The 25,945-nt window shown below is 32.7% G+C and overlaps 1 non-coding gene across 1 annotated transcript; it reads right to left on the minus strand.

Annotated features, from left to right (window-relative positions):
* Window positions 1-21,190: 21,190 nt before the first annotated feature.
* On the minus strand, window positions 21,191-21,297 carry LOC139869721 (small nucleolar RNA R71). The gene has a single exon (XR_011766304.1). It is a non-coding gene; the product is annotated as a small nucleolar RNA R71 (small nucleolar RNA).
* Between the last annotated feature and the right edge of the window lie 4,648 nt (window positions 21,298-25,945).

Here is a 25,945-nt window from a genome sequence, read left to right on the forward strand (position 1 = left end):
CATGCACACAATACGTCGGATTAATTCTGAGACAATAAGTTGTACACGGGTCATGATACGTATTTATTAATTCGAATATTTGGTACATCCTAACACAATAAGTATACAATACGTTTTGATAAATCCTAAGACAATACGTACACAATACGTCTTAGTTAATTCTAAGACAATACGTCTACAATACGTCTCTGGGTTGATGCAAAGACAATACGTATACAATACGTCGTTGGGAAATTCTAAGATTATATATATATAAACCAATTATTGGACTATCAACTAAGGACTGCCATTATTGAACAATTAAAATAGATTAAAATATTGATTATAACATATGAAACTAAACAATTCTTCAAGTTTGTCACTTGATTTCATCTTAAACTTCATTTGAATCTTGACGATTCCAATCCATGTTCAAATCTTTCATGATTCTTGAAAACACCTCGATCGAGAGGATGAACTGAAATGTCCCGTTCTTATTGATTAAAAACGTTCCATATTAATTGATTTCGTTGCGAGGTTTTGACCTCTATATGAGACGTTTTTCAAAGACTGCATTCATTTTTAAAACAAACCATAACCTTTATTTCATAAATAAAGGTTTAAAAAGCTTTACGTAGATTATCAAATAATGATAATCTAAAATATCCTGTTTACACACGACCATTACATAATGGTTTACAATACAAATATGTTACATCGAAATCAGTTTCTTGAATGCAGTTTTTACACAATATCATACAAACATGGACTCCAAATCTTGTCCTTATTTTAGTATGCAACAGCGGAAGCTCTTAGTATTTACTTGAGAATAAACATGCTTTAAACGTCAACAACAATGTTGGTGAGTTATAGGTTTAACCTATATATATCAAATCGTAACAATAGACCACAAGATTTCATATTTCAATACACATCCCATACATAGAGATAAAAATCATTCATATGGTGAACACCTGGTAACCGACATTAACAAGATGCATATATAAGAATATCCCCATCATTCCGGGACACCCTTCGGATATGATATAAATTTCGAAGTACTAAAGCATCCGGTACTTTGGATGGGGTTTGTTAGGCCCAATAGATCTATCTTTAGGATTCGCGTCAATTAGGGTGTCTGTTCCCTAATTCTTAGATTACCAGACTTAATAAAAAGGGGCATATTCGATTTCGATAATTCAACCATAGAATGTAGTTTCACGTACTTGTGTCTATTTTGTAAATCATTTATAAAACCTGCATGTATTCTCATCCCAAAAATTTTAGATTTTAAAAGTGGGACTATAACTCACTTTCACAGCTTCGTCGGGAAGTAAGACTTGGCCACTGGTTGATTCACGAACCTATAACAATATATACATATATATCAAAGTATGTTCAAAATATATTTACAACACTTTTAATATATTTTGATGTTTTAAGTTTATTAAGTCAGCTGTCCTCGTTAGTAACCTACAACTAGTTGTCCACAGTTAGATGTACAAAAATAAATCGATAAATATTATCTTGAATCAATCCATGACCCAGTGTATACGTATCTCAGTATTGATCACAACTCAAACTATATATATTTTGGAATCAACCTCAACCCTGTATAGCTAACTCTAACATTCACATATAGAGTGTCTATGGTTGTTCCGAAATATATATAGATGTGTCGACATGATAGGTCGAAACATTGTATACGTGTATATGGTATCTCAAGATTACATAATATACAATACAAGTTGATTAAGTTATGGTTGGAATAGATTTGTTACCAATTTTCACGTAGCTAAAATGAGAAAAATTATCCAATCTTGTTTTACCCATAACTTCTTTATTTTAAATCCGTTTTGAGTGAATCAAATTGCTATGGTTTCATATTGAACTCTATTTTATGAATATAAACAGAAAAAGTATAGGTTTATAGTCAGAAAAATAAGTTACAAGTCGTTTTTGTAAAGGTAGTCATTTCAGTCGAAAGAACGACGTCTAGATGACCATTTTAGAAAACATACTTCCACTTTGAGTTTAACCATAATTTTTGGATATAGTTTCATGTTCATAATAAAAATCATTTTCCCAGAATAACAACTTTTAAATCAAAGTTTATCATAGTTTTTAATTAACTAACCCAAAACAGCCCGCGGTGTTACTACGACGGCGTAAATCCGGTTTTACGGTGTTTTTCGTGTTTCCAGGTTTTAAATCATTAAGTTAGCATATCATATAGATATAGAACATGTGTTTAGTTGATTTTAAAAGTCAATTTAGAAGGATTAACTTTTATTTGCGAACAAGTTTAGAATTAACTAAACTATGTTATAGTGATTACAAGTTTAAACCTTCGAATAAGATAGCTTTATATGTATGAATCGAATGATGTTATGAACATCATTACTACCTCAAGTTCCTTGGATAAACCTACTGGAAATGAGAAAAATAGATCTAGCTTCAAAGGATCCTTGGATGGCTTGAAAGTTCTTGAAGCAGAATCATGACACGAAAACAATTTCAAGTAAGATTTCCACTCGAAATAAGATTGTTATAGTTATAGAAATTGAATTAAAGTTTGAATATGATTATTACCTTGTATTAGAAAGATAACCTACTGTAAGTAACAAAGGTTTCTTGATCTTGGATGATTACTTGGAATGGATTTAGAAAACTTGGAAGTAAACTTGCAATCTTGGAAGTATTCTTGATTTTATGAAACTAGAACTTTTGGAATTTATGAAGAACACTTAGAACTTGAAGATAGAACTTGAGAGAGATCAATTAGATGAAGAAAATTAAAGAATTAAAGTGTTTGTAGGTGTTTTTGGTCGTTGGTGTATGGATTAGATATAAAGGATATGTAATTTTGTTTTCATGTAAATAAGTCATGAATGATTACTTATATTTTTGTAATTTTATGAGATATTTCATGCTAGTTGCTAAATGATGGTTCCCACATGTGTTAGGTGACTCACATGGGCTGCTAAGATCTGATCATTGGAGTGTATATACCAATAGTACATACATCTAAAAGCTGTGTATTGTACGAGTACGAATACGGGTGCATACGAGTAGAATTGTTGATGAAACTGAACGAGGATGTAATTGTAAGAATTTTTGTTAAGTAGAAGTATTTTGATAAGTGTCTTGAAGTATTTCAAAAGTGTATGAATATATATTAAAACACTACATGTATATACATTTTAACTGAGTCGTTAAGTCATCGTTAGTCGTTACATGTAAATGTTGTTTTGAAACCTTTAGGTTAACGATCTTGTTAAATGTTGTTAACCCATTGTTTATTATAACAAATGAGATGTTAAATTGTTATATTATCATGATATTATGATATATAATATATCTTAGTATGATATATATACAGTTAAATGTCGTTACAACGATAATTGTTACATATATGTCTCGTTTCGAAATCATTAAGTTAGTAGTCTTATTTTTACATATGTATTTCATTGTTAATACACTTAATAATATATTTACTTATCATTTAACATAATTAACCAAGTGTATCAATATCTTAATATGATTCATATGTACTTAGTAAGACGTTGTTATAACGATAATCGTTATATATATCGTTTTCGAGTTTCTTAAATTAATAGTCTCATTTTTATGTATATAACTCATTGTTAAAATACCTAATAAGATACATACTTATAATAAAATCATGTTAACTATATATATAACCATATATATGTCATCGTATAGTTTTTACAAGTTTTAACGTTCGTGAATCACCGGTCAACATGGGTGGTCAATTGTCTATATGAAACCTATTTCAATTAATCAAGTCTTAATAAGTTTGATTGCTTAACATGTTGGAAACACTTAATCATATAAATAACAATTTCATTTAATATATATATAAACATGGAAAAGTTCGGGTCACTACAGTACCTTGGATTTAGTTTCCCCCGTTTACCAAATCTAACAACGCCTTTCCAAGGTGAAACCTTAAGCATGACCATTTCTCCAATTTCAAACTCTATATCTTTTCTTTTACTGTCCGCGTAGCTCTTTTGTAAACTCTGGGCGGTTTTCAATCTTTGTTGAATTTGGATGATTTTCTCGGTAGTTTCTTGTATTATCTCCGGACCCGTAATCTGTCTATCCCCCACTTCACTCCAACAAATTGGAGACCTGCACTTTCTACCATAAAGTTCTTCAAACGGCGCCATCTCAATGCTTGAATGGTAGCTGTTGTTGTAGGAAAATTCTGCTAACGGTAGATGTCGATCCCAACTGTTTCCGAAATCAATAACACAAGCTCGTAACATGTCTTCAAGCGTTTGTATCGTCCTTTCGCTCTGCCCATCAGTTTGTGGATGATAGGCAGTACTCATGTCTAGAAGAGTTCCCAATGCTTGCTGTAATGTCTGCCAGAATCTTGAAATAAATCTGCCATCCCTATCAGAGATAATAGAGATTGGTATTCCATGTCTGGAGACGACTTCCTTCAAATACAGTCATGCTAACTTCTCCATCTTGTCATCTTCTCTCATTGGCAGGAAGTGTACTGACTTGGTGAGACGATCAACTATTACCCAAATAGTATCATAACCACTTGCAGTCCTTGGCAATTTAGTAATGAAATCCATGGTAATGTTTTCCCATTTCCATTCCGGGATTTCAGGTTGTTGTAGTAGACCTGATGGTTTCTGATGTTCAGCTTTGACCTTAGAACACGTCAAACATTCTCCTACATATTTAGCAATATCGGCTTTCATACCTGGCCACCAAAAATGTTTCTTAAGATCCTTGTACATATTCCCCGTTCCAGGATGTATTGAGTATCTGGTTTTATGAGCTTCTCTAAGTACCATTTCTCTCATATCTCCAAATTTTGGTACCCAAATTCTTTCAGCCCTATATCGGGTTCCGTCTTCCCGAATATTAAGATGCTTCTCCGATCCTTTGGGTATTTCATCCTTTAAATTTCCCTCTTTTAAAACTCCTTGTTGCGCCTCCTTTATTTGAGTAGTAAGGTTAGTGTGAATCATTATATTCATAGATTTTACTCGAATGGGTTCTCTGTCCTTTCTGCTCAAGGCATCGGCTACCACATTTGCCTTCCCCGGGTGGTAACGAATCTCAAAGTCGTAATCATTCAACAATTCAATCCACCTACGCTGCCTCATATTCAGTTGTTTCTGATTAAATATGTGTTGAAGACTTTTGTGGTCGGTATATATAATACTTTTAACCCCATATAAGTAGTGCCTCCAAGTCTTTAATGCAAAAACAACTGCGCCTAATTCCAAATCATGCGTCGTATAATTTTGCTTGTGAATCTTCAATTGTCCAGACGCATAAGCAATCACCTTCGTCCGTTGCATTAATACACAACCAAGACCTTGCTTTGATGCGTCACAATAAATCACAAAATCATCATTCCCTTCAAGCAATGACAATATAGGTGCCGTAGTTAGCTTTTTCTTCAATAATTGAAACGCCTTCTCTTGTTCATCCTTCCATTCAAATTTCTTCCCTTTATGCGTTAATGCAGTCAAGGGTTTTGCTATTTTGGAGAAATCTTGGATGAATCTTCTGTAGTAACCAGCTAATCCTAAAAATTGACGTATATGCTTCGGGGTTTTTGGGGTTTCCCACTTTTTAACAGTTTCGATCTTTGCCGGGTCTACCTGGATACCTTCTTTGTTCACTATGTGACCGAGGAATTGAACTTCTTCCAACCAAAATGCACACTTTGAAAACTTAGCGTACAGTTTTTCTTTCCTCAATACTTCTAGCACTTTTCTCAAATGTTCTTCGTGCTCTTGATCATTCTTTGAGTAAATAAGTATGTCATCGATGAAAACAATGACAAACTTGTCAAGATATGGCCCACACACTCGGTTCATAAGGTCCATGAACACAGCTGGTGCGTTAGTCAATCCAAACGGCATAACCATAAACTCGTAATGACCATAACGCGTCCTAAAAGCAGTTTTTGGAATATCATCCTCCTTTACTCGCATTTGATGATATCCAAAACGTAAATCGATCTTCGAATAAACCGACGAGCCTTGTAGTTGATCAAATAAGTCGTCAATTCTCGGCAGTGGTTAACGGTTTTTGATGGTAAGTTTGTTCAACTCTCTGTAGTCAATACACAACCTAAATGTACCATCCTTCTTCTTGACAAACAAAACAGGAGCTCCCCATGGTGATGTGCTTGGTCGAATGAAACCACGTTCTAATAGTTCTTGCAGTTGGCTTTGCAGTTCTTTCATCTCGCTGGGTGCGAGTCTATAAGGAGCACGAGCTATTGGTGCAGTTCCTGGTACAAGATCTATTTGAAATTCAACAGATCGATGTGGAGGTAGTCCCGGTAATTCTTTCGGAAATACATCGGGAAATTCTTTTGCGACGGGAACATCATTGATGCTCTTTTCTTCAGTTTGTACTTTCTCGACGTGTGCTAGAATAGCATAGCAACCTTTTCTTATTAGTTTTTGTGCCTTCAAATTACTAATAAGATGTAGCTTCATGTTGCCCTTTTCTCCGTACACCATTAAGGGTTCTCCTTCTTCTCGTACAATGCGAATTGCATTTTTATAACATACGATCTCTGCTTTCACCTTCTTCAGCCAGTCCATGCCAACTATTACATCAAAACTCCCTAACTCTACTGGTATCAAATCAATCTTAAATATTTCGCTACCCAGTTTAATTTCTCGATTCCGGCATATATTATTTGCTGAAATTAATTTACCGTTTGCTAATTCGAGTAAAAATTTACTATCCAACGGCGTCAATGGACAACTTAATTTAGCACAAAAATCTCTACTCATATAGCTTCTATCCGCACCTGAATCAAATAAAACGTAAGCAGATTTATTGTCAATAAGAAACGTACCCGTAACAAGCTCCGGGTTTTCCTGTGCCTCTGCCGCATTAATATTGAAAACTCTTCCGCGGCCTTGTCCATTCGTGTTCTCCTGGTTCGGGCAATTTCTAATAATGTGTCCCGGTTTTCCACATTTATAACAAACTACATTGGCATAACTTGCTCCGAGACTACTTGCTCCGCCATTACTCGTTCCGACACCATTTGTTCCTTTCGTTCTGTTAACCCCTGGTCCGTAGACCTCACACTTCGCCGCGCTATGACCATTTCTTTTACACTTGTTGTAAAATTTGGTGCAGAACCACGAGTGATACTTTTCACACCTTTGGCATAGCTGCTTCTGATTGTTGTTGTTGTTGCGGTTGTTATTGTTGTTGGGATGATTGTTGTAGTTGCTGCTGCTGTTGTTGTTGTTGTTGTTGTTGTTGTTGTTGTTGTTGTTGTTGTTGTTGTTGTTGTTGTTGTTGTTGTTGTTGTTGTTGGGTCGTTTGTTGTAGTTGCGATTGATGTTGCGATTGTTGGGATAATTGTTGCGATTATTATTGTAATTGCTGTTGTTGTTGTATTGGTGATTCTTATCACCGTTTTCCTCCCACTTTCTTTTGACTTGCTTCACATTGGCCTCTTCAGCCGTCTGTTCTTTAATTCTTTCCTCAATCTGGTTCACTAGTTTGTGAGCCATTCTACATGCCTGTTGTATGGAGGCGGGCTCGTGTGAACTTATATCTTCTTGGATTCTTTCCGGTAATCCTTTCACAAATGCGTCGATCTTCTCTTCCTCATATTCGAACGCTCCTGGACACAATAGGCACAATTCTGTGAATCGTCTTTCGTACGTGGTAATATCAAATCCTTGGGTTCGTAACCCTCTAAGTTCTGTCTTGAGATTATTGACCTCGGTTCTGGGACGGTACTTCTCGTTCATCAAGTGCTTGAATGCTGACCACGATAGTGCGTACGCATCATCTTGTCCCACTTTCTCTAGATAGGTATTCCACCAGGTTAACGCAGAACCTGTGAAGGTATGCGTAGCGTACTTCACTTTGTCCTCTTCAGTACATTAACTTATAGCAAACACCAATTCGACCTTCTCGGTCTACCGTTTCAATCCGATCGGTCCTTCGGTTCCATCAAATTCCAAAGGTTTGCAGGCAGTGAATTCTTTGTAGGTGCATCCTACACGATTTCCTGTACTGCTAGATCCAATGTTATTATTGGTATGTAGCGCAGCCTGTATTGCGGCTATGTTTGAAGCTAGAAAAGTACGGAATTCCTCTTCATTCATATTCACGGTGTGTCGAGTAGTCGGTGCCATTTCCTTCAAAATAGTCAAATGGAACAAGTTAATTATACAGAATATTAAGAGTAGTTAATAGTATTTCGTAGCATAATATGAACTCATTTATAAAAGCTTTTTCTTCATATTAGCGTTTTATAAGTTTATATTCGGGTAGTACCTACCCGTTAAGTTCATACTTAGTAGCTAATATACAATTCAACTACTACAATTCTATATGAAAAACTGATTATAATAATATTTCGCGTTCAAACTTTTATACAATATTTTACAAACTTACAATACCGTTTATTTTACAGAAAGCATGAAATATAGCACACAATAACTTTGATACAAGATAGTTGTGAAGATAATTCTAGCTAGTACACAAGTCGTTCAGCAAAGGCAATAAAGACACGTAATTCATACGTCCAGAAACAAGTCATGCATTCTGGTTTTACTAGGACTACTTCCCATCCTTGGTCTTGTGGAACATAACCGTTATGGCCATTGATAAGACAGCGTGTTGTAACGTCGTCAAAGGGACGAGGGTTACGTAATGACCAACAGTCTCGTAATAACCTAAAAACCTCATTTCTTACCCCAATTACCGACTCCGTCACTTGTGGGAACATTTTGTTTAATAGTTGTAGCCCGATGTTCTTTTTCTCACTTTGGTAAGAAGCGAACATTACTAACCCGTAAGCATAGCATGCTTCTTTATGTTGTATGTTAGCCGCTTTTTCTAAATCATGAAGTCCTATATTCTGAGTCAAAATAATTTCTTAACCCGTTGCGTAAAATAGCATTTGGGTTCCCCGCAATATATGCGTCAAAGTAAACACATCGTAACTTATGGGTTTCCCCATGTGATATCCCCCATCTTTCAAACGAAAGTCTCTTATAAACCAAGACATTCTTGGAACGTTCTTCGAATGTCTTACAAACTGATTTCGCCGTAAATAGTTGTGCCGAAGAATTCTGACCGACTCTAGACAAGATTTCATCAATCATGTCTCCGGGTAGGTCTCTTAAAATATTGGGTTGTCTATCCATTTTGTGTTTTTATATTGTAAAATAGACAAGAGTTAGATTCATAAAAAAAAATACTTATTAATACAAGCAATTTTTACATATATCATAAAGCATAAGCACACTATATTACATATATTACACCACACGAATACAACTATCTTATTCTGACTCGCTCGTTTCTTCTTCTTCGGTTTTGGTTTGTTTTGCCAAGTTTCTAGGGATATATGATGTTCCTCTAATACGAGCTGTCGTTTTCCGCAACGGTTTAGAAAAACCTGGTGGTTTAGAGGTTCCCGGGTCATTGTTACAACTTAAGGGCTTCGGGGGTTGACGATACATATAAAGTTCATCGGGGTTGGAATTAGATTTCTCTATTTTTATGCCCTTTCCCTTATTATTTTCTTTTGCCTTTTTAAATTCAGGTGGGGTAATTTCTATAACATCATCGGAATTCTCGTTGGAATCCGATTCATCGGAGAATTGGTAATCCTCCCAATATTTTGCTTCCTTGGCGGAAACACCATTGACCATAATTAACCTTGGTCGGTTGGTTGAGAATTTTCTTTTACTTAACCGTTTTATTATTTCCCCCACCGGTTCTATTTCCTCCTCCGGTTCCTCCTCTTCCGGTTCTGATTCTTCTTCCGGTTCTGATTCTTCTTCCGGTTCTTCTTCGGGAACTTGTGAATCAGTCCAATATATATTCGACTCTTCGTTATTATTAGGTGAGTCAATGGGATTTGTGCTAGAGGTAGATATCTATCACACAATATCAAACATGTTAAGAGATTAATATATCACATAATATATACATGTTAATAATATATAGTTTCCAACAAAAATGTTAAGCAATCTTTTTTTAAAGAAAACACGGTCGAAGTCCAGACTCACTAATGCATCCTAACAAACTCGATAAGACACACTAATGCAAATTTTCTGGTTCTCTAAGACCAACGCTCGGATACCAACTGAAATGTCCCGTTCTTATTGATTAAAAACGTTCCATATTAATTGATTTCATTGCGAGGTTTTGACCTCAATATGAGACGTTTTTTAAAGACTGCATTCATTTTTAAAACAAACCATAACCTTTATTTCATAAATAAAGGTTTAAAAAGCTTTACGTAGATTATCAAATAATGATAATCTAAAATATCCTGTTTACACACGACCATTACATAATGGTTTACAATAAAAATATGTTACATCGAAATCAGTTTCTTGAATGCAGTTTTTACACAATATCATACAAACATGGACTCCAAATCTTGTCCTTATTTTAGTATGCAACAGCGGAAGCTCTTAGTATTCACCAGAGAATAAACATGCTTTAAACGTCAACAAAAATGTTGGTGAGTTATAGGTTTAACCTATATATATCAAATCGTAACAATAGACCACAAGATTTCATATTTCAATACACATCCCATACATAGAGATAAAAATCATTTATATGGTGAACACCTGGTAACTGACATTAACAAGATGCATATATAAGAATATCCCCATCATTCCGGGACACCCTTCGGATATGATATAAATTTCGAAGTACTAAAGCATCCGGTACTTTGGATGGGGTTTGTTAGGCCCAATAGATCTATCTTTAGGATTCGCGTCAATTAGGGTGTCTGTTCAATAATTCTTAGATTACCAGACTTAATAAAAAGGGGCATATTCGATTTCGATAATTCAACCATAGAATGTAGTTTCACGTACTTGTGTCTATTTTGTAAATCATTTATAAAACCTGCATGTATTCTCATCCCAAAAATATTAGATTTTAAAAGTGGGACTATAACTCACTTTTACAGATTTTTACTTCGTCGGGAAGTAAGACTTGGCCACTGGTTGATTCACGAACCTATAACAATATATACATATATATCAAAGTATGTTCAAAATATATTTACAACACTTTTAATATATTTTGATGTTTTAAGTTTATTAAGTCAGCTGTCCTCGTTAGTAACCTACAAATAGTTGTCCACAGTTAGATGTACAGAAATAAATCGATAAATATTATGTTGAATCAATCCACGACCCAGTGTATACGTATCTCAGTATTGATCACAACTCAAACTATATATATTTTGGAATCAACCTCAACCCTGTATAGCTAACTCCAACATTCACATATAGAGTGTCTATGGTTGTTCCGAAATATATATAGATGTGTCGACATGATAGGTCGAAACATTGTATACGTGTCTATGGTATCTCAATATTATATAATATACAATACAAGTTGATTAAGTTATGGTTGAAATAGATTTGTTACCAATTTTCACGTAGCTAAAATGAGAAAAATTATCCAATCTTGTTTTACCCATAACTTCTTCATTTTAAATCCGTTTTGAGTGAATCAAATTGCTATGGTTTCATATTGAACTCTATTTTATGAATATAAACAGAAAAAGTATAGGTTTATAGTCAGAAAAATAAGTTACAAGTCGTTTTTGTAAAGGTAGTCATTTCAGTCGAAAGAACGACGTCTAGATGACCATTTTAGAAAACATACTTCCACTTTGAGTTTAACCATAATTTTTGGATATAGTTTCATGTTCATAATAAAAATCATTTTCCCAGAATAACAACTTTTAAATCAAAGTTTATCATAGTTTTTAATTAACTAACCCAAAACAGCCCGCGGTGTTACTACGACGGCGTAAATCCGGTTTTACGGTGTTTTTAGTGTTTCCAGGTTTTAAATCATTAAGTTAGCATATCATATAGATATAGAACATGTGTTTAGTTGATTTTAAAAGTCAAGTTAGAAGGATTAACTTTTATTTGCGAACAAGTTTAGAATTAACTAAACTATGTTCTAGTGATTACAAGTTTAAACCTTCGAATAAGATAGCTTTATATGTATGAATCGAATGATGTTATGAACATCATTACTACCTCAAGTTCCTTGGATAAACCTACTAGAAATGAGAAAAATAGATCTAGCTTCAAAGGATCCTTGGATGGCTTGAAAGTTCTTGAAGCAGAATCATGACACGAAAACAATTTCAAGTAAGATTTCCACTCGAAATAAGATTGTTATAGTTATAGAAATTGAATTAAAGTTTGAATATGATTATTACCTTGTATTAGAAAGATAACCTACTGTAAGTAACAAAGGTTTCTTGATCTTGGATGATTACTTGGAATGGATTTAGAAAACTTGGAAGTAAACTTGCAATCTTGGAAGTATTCTTGATTTTATGAAACTAGAACTTTTGGAATTTATGAAGAACACTTAGAACTTGAAGATAGAACTTGAGAGAGATCAATTAGATGAAGAAAATTGAAGAATTAAAGTGTTTGTAGGTGTTTTTGGTCGTTGGTGTATGGATTAGATATAAAGGATATGTAATTTTGTTTTCATGTAAATAAGTCATGAATGATTACTCATATTTTTGTAATTTTATGAGATATTTCATGCTAGTTGCCAAATGATGGTTCCTAAATGTGTTAGGTGACTCACATGGGCTGCTAAGAGCTGATCATTGGAGTGTATATACCAATAGTACATACATCTAAAAGCCGTGTATTGTACGGGTACGAATACGAGTGCATACGAGTAGAATTGTTGATGAAACTGAACGAGGATGTAATTGTAAGCATTTTTGTTAAGTAGAATTATTTTGATAAGTGTCTTGAAGTCTTTCAAAAGTGTATGAATACATATTAAAACACTACATGTATATACATTTTAACTGAGTCGTTAAGTCATCGTTAGTCGTTACATGTAAATGTTGTTTTGAAACCTTTAGGTTAACGATCTTGTTGAATGTTGTTAACCCATTGTTTATTATAACAAATGAGATGTTAAATTGTTATATTATCATGATATTATGATATATAATATATCTTAGTATGATATATATACAGTTAAATGTCGTTACAACGATAATCGTTACATATATGTCTCGTTTCGAAATCATTAAGTTAGTAGTCTTATTTTTACATATGTATTTCATTGTTAATACACTTAATAATATATTTACTTATCATTTAACATAATTAACTAAGTGTATCAATATCTTAATATGATTCATATGTACCTAGTAAGACGTTGTTATAACGATAATCGTTATATATATCGTTTTCGAGTTTCTTAAATTAATAGTCTCATTTTTATGTATATAACTCATTGTTAAAATACCTAATGAGATACATACTTATAATAAAATCATGTTAACTATATATATAACCATATATATGTCATCGTATAGTTTTTACAAGTTTTAACGTTCGTGAATCACCGGTCAACATGGGTGGTCAATTGTCTATATGAAACCTATTTCAATTAATCAAGTCTTAACAAGTTTGATTGCTTAACATGTTGGAAACACTTAATCATGTAAATAAAAATTTCATTTAATATATATAAAAACATGGAAAAGTTCGGGTCACTACATGAACCAGCCGCACTTCATCTACGTAAGAAGAGATTGATGCATATAGTTATGCACCTGAAAACTCTCGAAAACTGAATAAACGTTTAACACATAGCTGTGTTAATTCCTTTAGTGTTATTATTACCCAAAATAACTTTGCAATCCCTTTCCAAATTAGCCAGTTTCATCACAGCTTCAACAAGTCAACTTCGACCCTTCAGTCGGACTAGTCTTTTTATAACCTCAATATATACGTTACTCTTTTGTCATCATTACCGGAGAACCTTTTATATTCCACCATATTACCATCAGCGTTTAATCATCTAAAAACACAATTCTCCTGAAACCACCTCGGTTTGATAACTGATGACCCAGATCCGTTAAAAATGCTAACGAAGTAGTATGTTGTAGATGGTCTTAATGACCAAAAGTTGATGATAAAGAAGAAAGTGTTAGGAACGCTTGATAGAAAATTTGGTACTAAAAATTGGATTGAGCACACTATGAAAGAGACCAAGGATAAATACAAGGACTAAACCCTATATTCAAAGAATCCAGGTAATTCTGGATCCGATGAAATCTTTAGAGAATATCCTGCTCCGAAGTAATGTTAAAACCTTGCAAAAAAATTTCTTCATCAACCTTCGAACTTAGAAATTCCAAAACATCATCATAAATATCTTCGATATTTTTGAGGATATTTTCATAAATATTCTTGTCTGAAATTATCTACCTCTTTGTATTTCTGTATTCCACTATATTGGAAACTTCTGTAAAGTCTAAGTATAAATTATGAATGAATTGTGGAGAAGTGTTGGGAACTGAAGCATGAGTTAGTATAATATAATGCGTTTGGCCAACGTGATTATATTACAGTAAGTCATGTCGAGTTTCTAATGAAATGTGATGATGGTTCACAGTAGATTATACCATCATCATGTGCCATGTTACACGACTCTTTCATTCTACTTAATCTCTAAGTATATCACGGAAATATTTCTTTGATATTTCTGTTCTTCCGTAATTCCAACAGTTTGCTAATAAATCGTGCCATTTCATTTTCTTTCTGATTAGAAGATTTCCTTAAATTCCATGAATTCCGAAAATCCACCATGATTACGTCAAAAGTTAAATCTCTATCTCAATCTTTTGTGATAGCTTCACTTATACTCTTCGCGTAATCGAATTGTTTTATCTATATTACTCAATAATGATAAACCTCTATTTATCAACTCATATTCGTCATAAAAACAATTTTATTGTTAGTCATGACGACCTCACTCAAATTTCAGGACGAAATTTCTTTAACGGGTAGGTACTGTCACGACCCGGAAAATTTCGACTAATTTTAAACCAAACTCTCGATACGATTTTGTATTTTTGACACAATAAGAAAAGTCCGTTATGTTGCGTCTCAAAAATTTTGAACTATTTTCATGATATCATTTGACCTTTGACAATTCCCGACGACTCACGATATGATTACTTGTAAATATGTATGTATATATTTAAAATGAAATATTATATATTGTAATTGTTAGAATTAATTATGTAAACTAATAATAATATATGAAAGTTATTATTTAAAATATACCTATATATATAAATGAAGTATATTAAATATATATATGTGGTTTCGAATTTATTTAGTAAACGTCAAGGACACTCAGTTATCATCTCATTGATATTAAATGAGTTAAAAATGAACTTATGTGATTTTAGAATAAATGATGATCTGAAAATAGGTTGTATCAATTTTAGCTTTATTAAAAACATATTTAGAATCTATTTTATTAATTTAAAAAAAATATATTAAATTTTAGTTGAGATCGAGCTCGAATGACAGGTCAATTTTTATGAACAATATTAAACAAGTTTAAGACTCGAACTTATGAGAAGTTGGAATTAAAAATGGATCTATAATTAAGTTATGTAAAGTTTAAGAGTTATTAAAAATATATATATATATATATATATATATATATATATATATATATATATATATATATATATATATATATATATATATATATATATATATATATATATATATATATATATATATATATATATATTTTACTTTGATGAGTTGAATTTTAATACTCTGTACAGATTATTTGGAATTAAAAATAGACGCACCTTTTTGATCAGGTTTCAAACAGTTAATGAGTGAAATGATTAAATATATTTAATCTAAAAATTTGGGATTTTTAGGAACACTTTTATTTACTAACTGTTTAGCAATGGACGCGATACATTTCCCGTAAAAACTGTTGGTACCTTAAAGACAAAGGATATTCACGTGAATTTTAATAGGTTGCTGTGTGTTTGTTGAAAATCATAACAAGTTAACAAGTATCACCTTATCACTTAATATATATAATATACATATGCATCATAGATACACTAACACAAAACCCACTTGTCTATCCATTTATTCTATTTCTGTTTCTTTAGCCATCTTAACCCACCTCCCTAATCTATCATCACTTACAAACCACAAGAAACATCATCGACACCACATCTTTATTACATTTTTGCACCCTCCCTTTTGCTCTCTAATTGAGCCTCACGACTCAAACACATATGCATCACCCATATTAATATATTACCACTTGTAGTTTGTTATCCATTTTTTTTCTACAACAAGACCACCATGTCGTTATTGATACTTGTTAACAGTCGATAATCATCACCTTCTTGCTCCCCATGACCACCGAAACCCATCAGTTTACTTCCTGCTACTTTATGGTTCAAGTCGACACCATCACCATCTTGGAACAACCCATTTGATCACCATCAAAGCCCCACGTCAATCACCACCACAAAACCCACTTGCTATCACTATTCCGAACACCTTACAGCTACGAGTGCTTCTGTTTTCTATCGAGTTATAACCATAACCATGTAGTCCTTACTACCTTAGAATCCACACCCAACAAGAACCCGAGTAACAACATCATCGTTTTAAGCCATCGAGACTCATATATTTCTGTTTTCTTTTTTTCGTTTATCAACCCACCAACTTGTTAACTATTTCTGTTTCATGTCGTGAGCATCAAACCACCTATTGAACATCACCATGGAACAAAAGGTTACTGCCACTGTCTTAATATAATTAAAGCTAAAAACCCACTAGACCATCACCATGTTATCATCAACCTTGACAACCCACAACAAACCACCATTTTTTTTACAACCTGCTGCTACTGCTACAGTACAAACCCACAAACCATTACACCACCTTGAACCACCGGGAACCTCCACCGTCGACATAATCACCATCAATCTTCAAGAACACACCACTTAATCTCCTTCAAACTATTCGATCACCATATACCCCGAAAGTTACTAAAAATCAAACACCTCATGTTCGGTTACAAGTCTTCGAATATGGTTACAATTCTTACATGTTGAACTAATAAACAAAAGTTAATGCCATTTTATATTTCATTAGTGGCATACAACTTGGTGTATAAAAAAAAATGTGGCGTTTCATTTATTTTTTTTAGCCATATGGATGATGATAGTGATAGTGCATGAGAATCCCATGTGCAAGTTGAAAATTTTTATCAAGTATTGAGTCTTTTCTTTGAACAGTCAACTATCAACATATATATCTTGGGCCATGCACGTTTTTTTTCTTCTTTCAAATCGAATGTGGGCTTAGATATTATATGGGCCGTGATCTGATTGTTTTGTTGGGCCAGAAACCGACTGAGATTCTATGAAAATAATGATGATAATAAGGAGTTAAAGAAGATATTTGGTTAATAATAAATGTTTCCTGTTTATGATGATCGATGGAAAGGATGATATATGATGTTAATGATGTATGTGAATGATCATGATAATGATGACGAGGGTTAGTCGAATAATGAGACCCGAAATGATAAATGATACATATTATGGTGATGATATTCTATCGTATATTGGGTGTTGTGTTAGTGAATGAGAGGTCTCGTGTTCGAGCTCAGATTGAGGCCGTTTTATTTTTGGAAACTTATACTCTTAAGGTAATATTTACTATTACTATTATTATTATTACAATTATTATTATTATTATTATTATCATTATCATTAAATTATTACTAAAAGTATCATTATTTTTGAATTTATCACTTTTGATAAAATTAGTATTTTTATTGAAATTAATATTTATTATTAAAAAAAAATTATCATTTTTATTATTAAAATTACCATTATTATTATTATTATTAGAATTATCATAATTTTTATCATAATTAGTATTATTTTTATCATTATCATTATTAGTATTATTAATATATCAAATAAAGATTTTCTATAAAAAAATATATTTTTGACTTAAAACATAACTACGTTAATATCAATATTACATATTATATTAAATGAGTAATTACTATATTAAAATTTAATATGATAAATATTAGTTATATAAAATATATAAATTAAATATAAATTTATCTATGTAACATATAATATAACAAGTATATTATTAATAATAATATATATAAACTTGTTCGATTACTATTTGGTGTTAATATATATACTTGAAATAGGTTCATGAATCCGAGACCAACCCTATACTTTTTAAACGCCGTCATATGTATTTTTACTACAAAATACATCATAGTGAGTTTCATTTGCTCCCTTTTTAATTGCTTTTGCAATATATATTTTTGGGCTGAGAATACATGCGCTGCTTTTATAAATATTTACGAAATAGACACAAGTACTTAAAAATACATTCTACGTTGAGTTGTACCACTGGCATACTTCCCTGTAGCTTGGTAAATACTATTTACATGGGTATTGTATACGCGAATCCTGTTGATATATCTATCGGGCCTGACAACCCCAACCGGACTGGACGACCAGTATTCAACGGTTGCACAGTACTTCGTTTTGTGACTACACTTGGTACAATGTAGTGAGATTTCATAATAAAGGGAATATGCGACGTTGATTAATAGTTAAGTATGGTTACCAAGTGCTCAACCACTTAGAATGCTTTACATACACTTGCGAGTGTATTATGTTTATGAATATAAAATCTTGTGGTCTATTAAGATATTGAAATGATTGTTATGATAAACCTATGAATTCACCAACCTTTTGGTTGACACTTTTAAGCATGTTTATTCTCAGGTACGAATTAAGTTTTCCGCTGTGCATTTGCTCATTTTAAGGACATTACTTGGAGTCGATCATCGCAATGGGACCAAATGTTAATGACTTCGTCCAGGAGGATTAGGACGGGTCCTTTCAGTTAATTTGACGATCATTTTATAATTATGACCGATGAACTATTATGGGCAAAAACCAGATAGGTATCAAATAAATCCAGGACAAAGGACAATTAACCCAGCATAATAAATTAAAATCAAAACGTCAAACATCATGATTACGGAAGTTTAAATAAGCATAATTCTTTTATTGTATTTCTCATCGTACTTTCATTTACTTGCAATTTTATTTATTGTCATTTTAATATTGTTATTTATTTTACACACTTTAATTATCGTCATTTATCTGTACGCTTAAAATATAAAATCGACAAACCGGTCATTAAACGGTAAAAACCCCCAAAGTTACCTATAATTACTATATATCACTAAATCTAGTTTAACTACTTAATTAACTAATTTGACCTAGTAAGACACCCAATAATAGTGTCCACGGATCGACCTCCCGGACTTTACCTTAGCTATATTATTACACGATAGGTATACTTTCCTTTTGTGCTTTAGTTTAATTTAGGTGATTTCCTGTAGTAAATAAATATAAAACTGATAGCCGTTTCATACACACCCTCTAGAACACATCAAGTTTTTGGCGCCGCTGTCGGGGACACTTTTTGTGTCTTCACGGGGTATTTAAGTTTTTTTTTTAGTTTTTTATTGATTAAAGATATATTAATTTAAATATAATAATTTAATAAATATAATAATATAATAATATTGAAATAAAATATAATAATATAATAATATTGAAATAAAATATAATAATATAATAATAATTTTGAAATCGTAAATTTTTAAAAAGTCGTATTTATTAAATACTTCAGGGTATATTATGTAACTTATAATTAATAATTTCTATCATGTCGCTTTCATGTGAATAGTAAATTAATTAATTTCGTTTCATTTACTATTCATGAATAGTAAATGAGTTAAAAAAAGTTTTTTTAAAAAAATAAAAAAAAATATTAATTTCGTGAAAAAAAAATTTAAAATCCTTAAAAAAATATATTAAAAGCGTTAAAAAAAAAATTTTTAAAAAAATTTTTAAAAAAATATATAAAAATAAATTTTTTTTTTAAAAAAAAATTTAAAAAAAATATATTTATATTTTTAAGATTTTGTCTATAAAATTAAATATATATATATATATATATATTTATTTTAAGTTTTATTACCTTTAGATTTTTAGACTCTAGTTACAACTTTTAGTATTAAGTTTAATTTTGCCATAGTTATTTTTATACTTTTAGATTTTTAGGCTTTACCGTAAAATCCCTTAAGTGCTTTTTCTTTAGACTAAGATTTAGGTGGCTTAAAATTTTGCGACGCCGTGTTAAAATTTTAGTATCATTTTAAGTAATTGCCGTTTTTCGTTTAGAATCCCTTTTAAGTTTCGACGCGCTACTTTCTTATTTTTCGACCTTTTATTTTTTTGACGTTTTTCGACGCAATCTTTTTCTTTCTTATTTCTCGACGCTCTAGTTTTTAGGACATAGAATTTTCTATTTCTTCTCTAAAATTTCAAACGAAAAATTATTTTAAGCGATTAAATTGATAGACATCCAAATTTTCTGGTTCGTAGTAATAGTTGAATTTGTTAGTGGCGAGTTGTGGGCTTTCGATCTAAAGGGTCCTGGCTATCTGCTGCATCTATTGGCTATTCGAAACGTGGGCAAAAGCAGAAAAGTCTATTAATTTGATAACTTATATAATTTTTATCTTTTATAACTAATAGGATATTCAGTGAATGCACCGAGCAAAACGTTCACCACCTTTCATACGTTCACCACCTGTAACTCGATCAAGGCATCTATCCAATATTGTTGCCGTTGATCTTTCTTTAGAATCATCATCTAGTCGAACAAGTTCTCCAACTCAAATTTTCGATAATCCATTTTTTGAACCCGACTTCACTACTGAGAATCCGGAGGATATTCAAGGACAATTCCAAGTTCCTGAACCACTAATCATTCCTCCTGAACCACAAATAGTTAAATCAGAATCATCTAGTGATTCCGATTCAACAAATTCAATTATGGAAGTAACGGAACCTCAAAGTATGAAAGACCGAATGAGAGCCACACGCACGGGCCAAGGTCACGCCATTAATCAGCCAGATGTTAGAGCATCAGATTTTGAAATCAAAGGACAAATCCTACACATGATCACCAATCAGTGCCAATTTGGTGGTACAACAAAAGAAGATCCAAACGAACATCTTCGAACTTTTAATAGGATTTGTAATCTATTTAAAATCCGAGAAGTTAAGGATGAAACTATTTATCTTATGTTGTTCCCATGAAGTTTAAAAGGAGAAGCCAAAGATTGGTTTGAATCGTTACCTGAAGGAACGATTGACTCATGGGATATTTTAGTTGAGAAATTTCTTCAAAGATTTTTTTCGGCATCTAAAGCCGTGAGACTTCAAGGAGAAATTGTCAAATTCGTGCAAAAGCCAAATGAAACGTTATATGAGGCATGGACAAGATTCGAAAGGATGTTGAGAGGATGTCCTCAACACGGTTTAGATACTTTTCAAATAGTGTAAATTTTCTATAAAGGCGTCGACATCGCCACACGAAAATACATCGACACAGCAGCTGGTGGTTCCATTATGAAGAAAACCGCAACCGAAGCTCATAAGATCATTGATAACACAGCATCCCACTCTCATGAGTGGCATCAGGAAAAAGATATTTTTCATCCATTTAAAGCGGCTAGAGCCGATTCTAGCCATAACTTTGATTCTGTTTCCGCAAAAATAGATGCTTTCGAAAGACGAATGGAAAAGATGACTAAAGATATTCACGCAATACGAATCAGTTGTGAGCAACGCGGTGGACCACACTTAACGAAAGATTGTAATGTTGAGCAAAGGATGGAACAACGAGAGAATGTTTCCTACATAAACCAAAGGCCGGGAAATAATTATCAAAATAATTATCAACCGCCAAGGCCAAACTTTAATCGAAATCAAAACATTCTTTACAATCCAAATGGACCCAATAATAACTCATACAACCAACAAGGTCCGAATAACCAACCAACTCAAAACAACACTTTCAATCAACAAAGACCTGGCTTGTATAAACCACCACAACAAACCGAAGAGAAAAAGTCAAATCTGGAAGAAGTGGTATTTAAGCTAATTGAATCTCAAACACAATTTATTGAAACTCAAACCCAAACGAATGAGAGGTTTGATTAGTCATTTAGAACTCAACAAGCTTCCATTTTGAATCTAGAAAAACAAGTAGGTACTCTTGTTAGATTGATGAGTGAAAGGGAACAAGGAAAGCTACCGAGTAATAATGAAGTAAATCCTCGGAATGAAAATGTTAACATGGTATCAACAAATTCTGAAAAACCAACACCAGAAGATGGGAAAGTTTTAGATGTGAGTAACAATGAAGAAGTTACAACACCACCACCACCCGAGTATGTAAAGCCAGTGGTGGCACCATACAAAACACCCATCCCGTTTCCAAGAAAAGGAGTTGAGTATGAGCAAGTGATAGGTAATAAAGTTAGTGATACTTTTGGAAAAAAGAAGAAGAAGAAGAATAAGAAAGTGCAAGAAACAAAAACCGTAGAAGTAAACTCGGTGAAGACAGTTCCACCAAAACCTCCACCTAGGGTAGGTGATCCGGGTAAATTTATTGTTCCTTGTCTACTTAGTAACTGTGTCATGTATGATGCACTAGTAGATTTAGGTGCAAGTGTGAGTGTTATGCCTCTTTCATTATATAAGAGATTAGGAGTAGGTGAGTTAAGTCCAACAGAGATGAGTGTTCGACTCCTTGATCAAACCATTAAGCACCCAGTTGGAATTGCTGACAACCTACCCGTTCAAGTAGGTAATTTAACCTTTCTAATCGAATTCATTGTCGTTGACATAGAAGAGGACCCAAACATTCCTCTAATTTTAGTTCGACCATTCTTAGCGTCCACCGGGGCGTTATTTGATGTAAGAAAGGGTAGAATGACACTTAGTAATGATGAGAAATCGATCACCTTTATGATTCGAAAGTCTAAATCTCCACCAACCAAAACCGTTGAACCAGCAAAAACGATTGGTAAGAACCATGTTGTTTTCCCAACTCCAATGGTAGTGCTTAGCAATAATAAAACGCCTAAGTGTGGGGAAAATGAAGTAACACCTAATGATAACTTGATAACAAAGAACCCCATTGTTGATACGAAATTAAATGATCCCGTTATTAATAGTTCAATGAAGAAACTTATTAAACGAATTCGCGATGCTAGAACCAAGGAGAACTTTAAGTTATGTAACCGATTAGTATCCAATCTGTCGCCTAAAGAAAAGGCAAAATTAGTTGAATTTGTGGATATTACACAAGAATCTGACCAATGGCTTAAAGCAAAAGTCACAGATATGCAAGTTGATTATGGTCCAAGAAAAATTGACGATGAAGTTAATCACAATTTTGACACCACAGCTGCCTAAGTGTGGGGAGATTCAAAATGTTCTAAAAAGAAAATGCTGTCTAGAGTTAGTTGTTCTGTTCTCAGTAGTTCCGAGAATGGAATCTGATTGGTCTTTTCCACTAGCAGACACTAAAGAACTAGTTTTCTCCCCCCATTTTGATTTTTTTTTTGTTTTATAGGTTTTATATGAAATTAATATGCTTTTTAAATTTAAGTTTTGTGTGATTTTAAAAACAAAAATTTACTTTATTTAATTAAGTTTAAAAAAAATGATTTCTAAAATTCGTCGTGAGTTAAACACTAGGTCATTGAACCGAAATTGCTTTACCCAAGGGCGGGACGACAAATTTTGTTATCATTATTTTTAATTTTATTGATTTAAAGTATGCCAAAAAAAATATTAGATTTTATAAATTTTTGAAAGTGGGGTAATATAACAAACTTCAAAAATATGTATATATGTTTGTAGTTTATCTTATGTACAAAACAGGGTAAAACAACGCACTTTCAAAGACTGTCATTAAGTTTAGCAAAAGCTACTAATTTTGACGACAAGACGCAAAATATCAAATGTGAAATAACAACAATATGTTTGCAAACTCGGTAATTTTAATCATTTTTCTACACTAATCACCCTCATGAATTTAAATTTTTACTGATTTCTAGTAAATGAGGGCATTGCAAGATCTCAAGTGTGGAGAAGGGTTATAAATTCTCTCGGGTTTACACTTGGTTTAATTGCCAAATTTTGTGAAAATCTGAAAAAAATTTAACTAAATGAATTCAAAATCATATTTATACATATTTATGAACGATAAAACTAGGTGATACTACCGAAATTATTGTTACCTTGGAAAGGACATAAATTGAGAAACAACCCAAAACGCTTGAATTCATTTAAAATGGAATAGAGGGGAATAAAAAGGCAAAGAAAGAAATAAATAAAAGCTGAGTGTGGGAAGAATTCACCAAGTTCTTTAAAACATATATCACATATCTGTACAAGCTTATTGCAGGTACTTTTGTTTTGGACTAAACTAATCAGTTTTACCCGATTTATTGTAATACTTTTGAAAGAAAGATGGATCTACACGATGAATCAATTTCATTATTAAAAGGAAGTAAAGTCTTCCGAAAAAGACACGCGCTTCTTGATTTAGGTCAAGAAGTTGTCGTCCAGACCAGCTGTAGGTTGACGAAAAATCTAGAAAAGTCATCTCTAAAATCAGCAGGAAATCCATAGACCTCAGCATCAAACAGGGTCGCCATGTGGTCAGACTTATCCTAACCATGAGAGGATCTGTCTCGTAAAATGGGGAGGGTGCCGTGCAAATTAGCTTGATAAGACTAATGAATCAGACCCCCAATAAGGATAATCTCCTTAAAGATTAAAAATCAGCTTTTAAGCCTGATATTACTTAATCCTTGAGATTGACTTTAAAGATTGAGAATTACAAACTCATGGAATTCGATGATATCTAAACTCGAACTTGAACGAGAAAATATTTTGATCAAATTACAAACCGATTTGTTTTCTGAAAACCTATTTTCAATCCGTTCATTACCATTGAACGTAAAATCCTGAGAATTCATTAGGTCACCTGAACCAAATCGGGTGTCAACCGTAAGAACGGTGGTTGCATAGCATGGTCAAAGACAGGACCTTGTGCCAGACCGAAAAACTATAGGGTGATCTTTACTATTGCTCCTACAAAGGTTAGTAATTGCATCCGACACGATATGGACCATAATCAAAAGCATGTCATTAGACATTGCCTTAACAGTTGCTTGTTCATCGCTTTCCTTTACAACCGGACTGTCGTTTACTGAAAGGTAATATACGGAACAAGTAAACTGGACGTGTTGCTTTCCTAATACAAGGTTAGCAAGTGGGTGACACAAAACCATAAGTTTTGAGCTAAAATTTTCAAATCTACAACCCACACAATCCACAAAAACATTTTGCAACACCGGTGAAGGGTTATTTCGGAAAACTTATCTAGGATAAAAACTAGATTGAATTTTCAAAAGATCAAATGTTTTCATAAAGATCCAATTTCCTAACGGATCTAAATTTTTATAGTCATGTGAGACTGTAAACCACATCGTTACTAGCATTGTTCATAACCGCCGTATTGAAATCACTGATGCACAAAGTGTGAAGAATAAAGAAGTAATTCAAGTATGTTTTTATTTCAAGACTATATTGCTTGAGGACAAGCAATGCTCAAGTGTGGGAATATTGATAATGCTAAAAACGAACACATATTTCATAGCATTATCCCTCAAGAAAGACAAGATTTTAGTTGCAATTGTTCTATTTACAAGTGATATTCGTTTAAATAATAAAAGGTGAAGACAAAAGGCAGATTCGACGATTTGAAGATGCAAACGACCAAAAAGCTAAAAAGTACAAAGTACAATCCAAGTGGTTCAATATATTGATGAGAAACGTCTAAAAATTACAAACGTACAAGCCGCAAAACGCAAAGTACAAGATATTAAATTATACGAAAAGGCGTTCAAAAATCCAGAACCGAGACATGAACCAACTTTCAACGCTCGACGCAACGGAGCTGAAAGTACAAGTCAACTATGCACAAGAATATAATATAATATTTAAATAATTCATAATAAGAATAATAATAAATAATAAAAAGTTGTTAATTGAGCATAGTTAAGGGGTCATAAGTGAAAATTTCAAATCAACATTTGCCTATAAAAC

The sequence above is a fragment of the Rutidosis leptorrhynchoides genome, chromosome 9 (assembly GCF_046630445.1).
Source record: "Rutidosis leptorrhynchoides isolate AG116_Rl617_1_P2 chromosome 9, CSIRO_AGI_Rlap_v1, whole genome shotgun sequence".
Taxonomy (NCBI): Eukaryota; Viridiplantae; Streptophyta; class Magnoliopsida; order Asterales; family Asteraceae; genus Rutidosis; species Rutidosis leptorrhynchoides.